The sequence below is a fragment of the Meles meles genome, chromosome 1, assembly GCF_922984935.1.
Source record: "Meles meles chromosome 1, mMelMel3.1 paternal haplotype, whole genome shotgun sequence".
Taxonomy (NCBI): Eukaryota; Metazoa; Chordata; class Mammalia; order Carnivora; family Mustelidae; genus Meles; species Meles meles.
The window spans coordinates 140,938,147-140,946,760 of record NC_060066.1 but is presented as its reverse complement, the minus strand read 5'-3'; the positions used below and the strand labels follow the sequence as shown (position 1 = coordinate 140,946,760).

Sequence of the window (8,614 nt, the reverse complement as noted above, 5' to 3'; positions counted from 1 at the left end):
CAAATTCACATGGTTAGTGGGACAAAATTAGGGCTTGGGACCTGCCAAGGATTGAAGATCCTGATAACCCATTAGCTTTTTACTGGAATCTCAAAAGACCCTGCAGTACAAATAAGGTATTATCAGGAAGGGGCAGGCCCTTCCAGGATGGATGTTCAACTCCAAATTATCAATTGTGATTACATATCTGGGTTTGCAAACATTAATCCTCTCTAGAAGACTATGACATCATCCTAAACATCTAACAATTTCTATAATCCTATAACACAATTTTCAATGTCCAATACTCAATCAAAAGTTACAAGCCAAATGACAAGAAAAGTCAAAGAAACACCAAACAGGAAAAATAAGTCCACAGGTGATACAAATAATGAATGACCAGATACGTACTTTTTATAAGTTATGGTTAACATGGTTAAAGAAATTTCTTAAAAGATTGAGTTTTCCAAATCCCTTTTATGAAGATGGCGCTGAAAGCTAAGAAGGAAGCCTCTGCCCCTCCCAAAGCCAAAGCCAAAGCAAAGGCTTTGAAGGCCAAGAAAGCGGTGCTGAAAGGCGTCCACAGTCACAAAAAAAAGAAGATCCGCACATCACCTACGTTCGGATGTGCGTCTCCGAAGGCAGCCCAAATACCCTCGAAAGAGCGCCCCCAGGAGAAAAAGCTTGATCACTATGCCATAATCAAATTCCCCCTGACTACTGAGTCAGCCATGAAGAAAATAGAAGACAACAACACACTTGTGTTCATTGTGGATGTCAAGACCAACAAGCACCAGATCAAACAGGCTGTGAAGAAGCTCTATGACATTGATGTAGCCAAGGTCAACACCTTAATCAGGCCTGATGGAGAGAAGAAGGCATACGTTCGACTGGTCCCTGACTATGATGCTTTGGATGTTGCCAACAAAATTGGGATCATCTAAACTGAGTCCAGCTGGCTAAATCTAAATACAGTTTTTTCATGATAAAAAAAAAAAAAAAGATTGAGTTTTCCAAGAACTAGAAACATTTTTTTTAAGGATCTCAAAAGAAGGAGGAATTTCTGCCAGATGATAAAACATAGATGAACCCTGAAGACATCATGCTATGAAATAAACCAGTCACAAAGGGACAAATATTGTGAGATTCCACTTATATGAGCTAACTACAGTAGTCAAAACCAGAGACAGAAAGTGGAGTGGTGGTTGCCCAGGGCCAGGGGAAGGCAGAATAAGGAGTCTTTGTTTAATGGGTATGAGTTTCAGTTTGGGAACTTGTAAAAGTCCTAGAAGTGGATGGTGGTGATCACAGCACAACACTGTCAATGTACTTCATGCCAATTAACTGTATGCCTGAATAATGATTAAAATGGTAAATTGTATATTATGTATATTTTTTCACAATAAAAAACTATTATAAGGGGGAAAAGAATCACATGGAAATTATAGAATTAAAAAAAATAAAATCACTGAAATTAAGAACTCAGTGGATGAATTTGGGCCAGATTAGAATGCCCTATATTACTGCTGAAGAGGGATTTCTGGGAATGACAACAGATCATAAGAAAAAAGCCAGAATAGGAGGGAGGAAGCAAGATGGCGGAGGAGTAGCAGACTGAAACAGAATTAGGTCCCAGAAGTTCAGCTAAATAGTTACCAAATCATTCCAAACACCTATAATTTCAATAGGAGATAGAAGAGAAGAAGAGCAGCAATTCTAGGAACAGAAAATCGACCACTTTCTGGAAGGTAGGACATGTGAAGAAGTGAATCCAAAGTAACAGGAAGATAGGCTGTGAGGGGAGGTGCCAGATCCTGGCAAGTGGTGGAGCAGCAGGGCACAAAATCAGAACTTTTAGAAGTCCACTCCACTGAGGGACATTGCTCCAGAGGCTAGGCAGGGGTGGAGCCCTTGTGGGGACAGTGTAGCCTCAGGACCCACAGTATCACAGAAAGACCAGGCATGTCTGAGTGTGGCAGAGTCCCCAGATATCAGAGTGGGGAAGATGGCTACAGAGATGGAGCTGGAGCTGAGGAGGGGCTCTCAGCTCGGGGTTACCTTAAGCCGTGGTCCAAGGCACAGTTGGGCTACTGTTCTTTCAGCAGGGACCTAACAAGTGGCAGATCTGGGGAGACCCCCTCCTTTCTCCTCTGGGAAGAGCAGTATGGGAGCATGCAGCAGGAATAAGGGTATGGAGACTCCAAATGGCGCTATATGCCAGAGATAGAAATATTAGATAGATAGGCCAGGTGAGCATGGAGCACGGCCAGAGACCAGGAAAATGGGAGAGACTGACTGCTTTTCTCTGACGCACACTAAGGAGTGGGGCCCCAAGCTCTTGGCTCCTCTGGGCTGGAGAGTGGGAGGCCGCTATTTCTTTTATATTTATTTATTTATTTACTATTTCTTTTCAGTGTAACAGTATTCATTGTTTTTGCACCACACCCAGTGATCCATGCAATATGTGCCCTCCCTAATACCCACCGCCTGGTTCCCCCAACCTCCCACCCCCTGCCCCTTCAAAACCCTCAGATTGTTTTTCAGAGTCCATAGTCTCTCATGGTTCACCTCCTCTTCCAATTTCCCTCAACTGCCTTCTCCTCTCCATCTCCCCATGTCCTCCATGTTATTTGTTATGCTCCACAAATAAGTGAAACCATATGATACTTGACTCTCTCTGCTTGACTTATTTCACTCAGCATAATCTCTTCCAGTCCCATCCATGTTGATACAAAAGAAAGTATTCGTCCTTTCTGATGGAGGCATAATACTCCACAGAGTATATGGACCACATCTTCCTTATCCATTCATCTGTTGAAGGGCATCTTGGTTCTTTCCATAGTTTGGCAACCATTGCCATTGCTGCTATAAACATTGGGGTACAGATGGCCCTTCTTTTCACTACATCTGTATCTTTGGGGTAAATACCCAGTAGTACAATTGCAGGGTCATAGGGAAGCTCTATTTTTAATTTCTTGAGGAATCTCCACACTGTTCTCCAAAGTGACTGCACCAACTTGCATTCCCACCAACAGTGTAAGAGGGTTCCCCTTTCTCCACATCCTCTCCAACACATGTTGTTTCCTGTCTTGCTAATTTTGGGAGGCCACCATTTCTATTCCCATCCTCCAAAGCTGTACAGAAAGCATTCAGGGAACAAAAACTCCTGGGAGCGAACCTGAGCAGATTACTTAGCCTGGCCCCTGGCAAGGGTGGTGCAATTCTGCCTCAGGCAAAGACATTTGTGAATTACTGCAACATGCCCCCCCCCCCAAAGGTCAGCAAGAACATCCAGCCAAGACCAAGTTCACTGATCAACAAAAACTGCGAACTGCAGAGCTACCGAAAAACAACGCATAGAATTCACGGCATTTTTCCCATTGTACTTTAACCTCGCAAAGTGAAAAATTTTTTTATTTTATTTTTTCTTATTCTATTTTTTTAACTTTTCCTCTTTCTTCTTTTAATGTTTTTCTATTTTGTCTTATCAATAATTTTTTTAAAAAATATTTTTAAATTTTCATTGTTGTAGTCATATATTATCTGTTTATTGTATTTAACCTTGTTTTTTGTATACATATAGGTTTTTTTTTTCTTTAAAATTTTGGGATACAGTTTCTTCTAATAGATCAAAGTATAACCTAAATCTAGCACATGGCTCTGTTCTAGTCTCCAGTCTGATCACATTCTCTACTCTTTTGGTTTTTCTTCTTTTTTCAACCAACTTATCTTATAAATTCCTTTTCCAGAAACTTTTTAAAATTATCATCTTTACAGTCATATTCCATCCCTTTATTGTATTTACCCATATTCTTGTATATATATGTTTTTCTTTCTTTAAAATTTTGGGAGGTAGTTTCTTCTAAGAGACCAGAATACACCCAAAATGAAGTGGGTGGATCTGTTCTGTTCACCAATCTAATATAAATATAAATATATATATATATATATACATATATATATATATGTGTGTGTGTGTGTGTGTGTGTATGTGTATAGTTTATTATTTTTGTTAATTTTTATTTTCCCCTCTTTCTTATCCTCTTGGTTTTGGGCCTCTTCTGATTTGGTTAACATATATTTTTCTGGGGGTTTTGTCACCCTTTTAGTATTTTATTCTCTTATTCATATATTCATATCTGGATAAAATGACAAGGCGGAAAAACACACCACAAAAAAAAAAAATGGAGGCAGTACCAACAGCTAGGGACCTAATCAATATGGACCTTGGCAATATGTCAGAACTAGAGTTCAAAACAACAATTAACTGGGCTTAAATAAGGCATGGAAGATTTTAGAGAATCCTTTTCTGGAGAAATAAAATGCCTTTCTGAAGAATAAAAGAACTAAAATCTAATCAAGTTGAAATAAAAAAAGGCATTAATGAGGTACAATAAAAAATGGAGTCTCTTACTGCTAGGATAAATGAGGCAAAAGAGAATTAGTGATATAGAAGACCAAATGACAGAGAATAAAGAAGCTGAGCAAAAGAGAGACAACTACAGGACCATGAGGGGAGCATTCAAGAGATAAATACCATAAGATGAAACAATATTGGAATAATTGGGATCCCAGAAGAAAAGGAAAGGGGGAGAGGGGCAGAAGGTATATTTGAGTGAATTATAGTAGACAATTTCCCTAACATGGCAAAGGGAACAAGCATGAAAATCCAGGAGGTACAGAGAACCCCCCTCAAAATCAATAAAAATAGGTCCACTCTCCATCATCTAATAGTAAAAATTACAAGTCTTAGTGACAAAGAAAATCCTGAAAGAAGCTCAGGACAAGAAGTCTGTAATATATTATGGTAGAAATATTAGATTGGCAGCAGACTTATCCACAGAGACATGGCAGTCCAGAAATAGCTGGCATGATATATTCAGAGCACTAAATGAGAAAAATATGCAGCCAAGAATGCTATATCCAGCTAGGCTGTCACTGAAAATAGAAGGAGAGATAAAAAGCTTCCAAGACCAAAAAAAAAAAAAAAAAAAAAAAAAATTAAAAGAATTTGCAAACACCAAACCAGCCTTTCAGGAAATATTGAAAGGGGTCCTCTAAGCAAAGAGAGAGCCTAGAAGTAGTAGACCAGAAAGGAACAGAGAGAATACAGAGTAGCAGTCACCTTATAGGCAATATAATGGTACTAAATTCATATCTTTCAGTAGTTACCCTGAATGCAAATGAGCTAAATGCCCCAATCAAGAGACACAGGGTATCAGAATGGATAGAAAAACAAGACCCATTGATATGTTGTCTACAAGAGACTCATTTTAGATCTAAAGTCACCTCCAGATTTAAAGTGAGGAGCTGGAAAACAATTTACCATGGTAATGGATGTCAAAAGAAAGCTGAGGTGGCAATCCTTATATCAGATAAATTAGGGGGTATAGCTCAGGGGTAGAGTATTTGACTGCAGAAAAATTAGATTTTAAGCCAAAGATTATAATGAGAGATGATGAGAGAGATGAGGAAGGACACTATGTCATACTTAAAGGGTCTGTCCAATAAGAAGATCTAACAATTTTAAATATCTATGCCCCTAACTTGGGAGCAGCCAATTATATAAACCAATTAATAACAAAATCAAAGAAACACATCAACAATAATACGATAATAGTAGGGTCTTTAACAGCCCCCCTCACTGAAATGGACAGTTGATCCAGGCAAAAGATCAATAAGGAAATAAAGGATTTAAATGACACACTGGACCAGATGGACATCACAGACATATTCAGAACATTCCATCCCAAAGCAACAGAATACACATTCTTCTCTAGTGCACATGGAACATTCTCCAGAATAGATCACATCCTGGGTCACAAATCAGGTCTCAACTGATACCAAAAGATTGGGATCATTCCCTGCATATTTTCAGACCAAAATGCTCTGAAGCTAGAACTCGATCACACGAGGTAAGCTGGAAAGAACTCAAATACATGGAGACTAAAGAGCATCCAACTAAAGAATGAATGGGTCAACCAGGAAATTAAAGAAGACTTGAAAAAAAATCATGGAAACAAATGAAAATGAAAACACAACTGTTCAAAATCTGTGGGACACAGCAAAGGTGGTCCTGAGAGGAATACAATGCCTGTCTCAAGAAACAAGAAAGGTCTCAAATACACAACCTAACCCTACAACTAAAGGAGCTGGAGAAAGAATAGCAAAGAAAGCCTAAACCCACCAGAGGAAGAGAAATAATAAAGTTCAGAGCAGAAATCAAGAAATAGAAACCAAAAGAACAGTAGAACTGATCAATGGAACTAGGCGCTCATTCTTTGAAAGAATTAATCAGATTGATAAACCCCTGGCCAGACTTATCAAAAAGAAAAGAGAAAGGACCCAAATAAATAAAATCATGAATGAAAGAGAGATCACAACCAACACCAAAGAAATACCAACAAATATAAGAATATATTATGAGAAATTATACGCCAGCAAATTTGACAATCTGGAAGAAATGGATGCATTCCTAGAGACATATAAACTACCACAACTGAACCAGAAAGAAATAGAAAACCTGAACAGACCCATGACCAGTAAGGACATTGAAACAGTCATCAAAAATCTCCCAACAAACAAGAGCCCAGGGCCAGATGGATTCCCAGGGGAATTCTATCAAACATTAAAAGAAGAATTAATCCCTATTCTCTTGAAACTGTTCCCCAAAATAGAAACGGACAGGAAATCTTCCAACTCATTTTATAAGGCCAGAATTACCTTGATCCCAAAACCAGGCAAAGACCCCACCAAAAAGGAGAATTACTGACCAATACCCTTGATGAACACAGATGCAAAAATTCTCACTAAAATACTAGCCAATACGATCCAACAGTACATTAAAAGGATTAATCACCAAGACCAAGTGGGATTTATTCCAGGGCTGCAATGTTGGTTCACCACCTGCAAATCAATCAGTTTGATACAATACATTAATAGAAGAAAGAACAAGAACCATAGGATACTCTCAATAGATGCTGAAAAAGCATTTGGCAAAGTACAGCATCCTTTTTTGATCAGAACTCTTCAAAATGTAGGGATAGAGTGCATATAGCTCAATATCATCAAAGCCATCTATGAAAAACCCACAGCCAATTTCATTCTCAATGGGGAAAAAACTGAGAACTTTTCACCTAAGGTCAGGAACACGACAGGGATAACCACTATCACCACTGCTATTCAATATAGTACTAGAAGTCCTAGCCTCAGCAATCAGACAACAAAAAGAAATAAAATGCATCCAAATCAGCAAAGAAGAAGTCAAACTCTCACTCTTTGCAGAGGATATGATACTTTATGTGACAAACCCAAAAGAGTCCACTCCAAATGTACTAGAACTCATACAGGAATTCAATAATGTGTCAGGATGTAAAATCGATGCACAGAAATCGGTTGCATTTCTATACACCAACAGCAAGACAGAAGAAAGAGAAATTAAAGAGTCAATCCTATTTACAATTGCTCCCAAAACCATAAGACACCTAGGAATAAACGTAACCAAAGAGGCAAAGAATCTGTACTCAGAAAACTATAAAGTACTCATGAAAGAAATGGAGGAAGACACAAAGAAATGGAAAAACATTTCATGTTCATGGATTGGAAGAACAAATATTGTGAAAATATCTATGTTTCATAAAGCAATCTGCACATTTAATGTAATCCCTATCAAGATACCATCAGTGTTTTCATAGAAATGGAACAAATAATCCTAAAATTTATATGGAACCAGAAAAGACTCCAAATAGCCAGAGGAATGTTGAAAAAGAAAACCAAAGTTGGTGACATCACAATTCCAAACTTCAAGCACTATTACAAAGCTGTCATCATACCATCACAGTATGGTACTGGCACAAAAATAAACACAAAGATCAGTGAACAGAGTAGAGAGCCCAGAAATGGACCCTCAACTGTATGGTCAACTAATCTTTGACAAAGCAGGAAAGAATGTCCAGTGGAAAAAAAGACAGCCTCTTCAACAAATGGTGTTGGGAAAATTTGACAGCCACATGCAGAAGAATGAAACTGGACCATTCCCTTATATCACATACAAAAATAGACTCAAAATGGATGAATGACCTCAATGTGAGACAGGAATCCATCAAAATCCTTGAGGAGAACATAGTCAACAATGTCTTCAATTTCAGTTGCAGCAACTTTCTCCTAGAAACATCGTCAAAGGCAAGGAAAGCAAGGGCAAAAATAAACTATTAGGATTTCATCAGGATCCAAAGTTTCTGCACAGCCAAGGAAACAGTCAACAAAACCAAAAGACAACTGACAGAATGGGAGAAGATACTTGCAAATGACATATCAGATAAGGGGCAAGTATCCAAGATCTAAAAAGAACTGTTTCAATTCAACACCCAAAGAACAAATAATCCAAACAAGAAATGGGCAGAGGACATAAACAAACATTTCTGCAAAGAAGACATCCAAGTGGCCAACAGACACATGAAAAGGTGCTCAACATCGCTCAGCATCAGGGAAATACAAACCAAAACCACAGTGAGATATCACCTCACACTAGTCAGAATGACTAAAATTAACAAGTCAGGGAACAACAGATGTTGGCAAGGATGCGGAGAAAGGGGAACCCTCCTACACTATTGTTGGGAATGTCAGCTGCTGCAGC

The 8,614-nt window shown here is 38.5% G+C and overlaps 1 pseudogene; it reads left to right on the top strand.

Annotated features, from left to right (window-relative positions):
* The first annotated feature begins 464 nt into the window (after window positions 1-464).
* Window positions 465-923, top strand: LOC123938223 (annotated as a pseudogene).
* The last annotated feature ends 7,691 nt before the right edge of the window (window positions 924-8,614 follow it).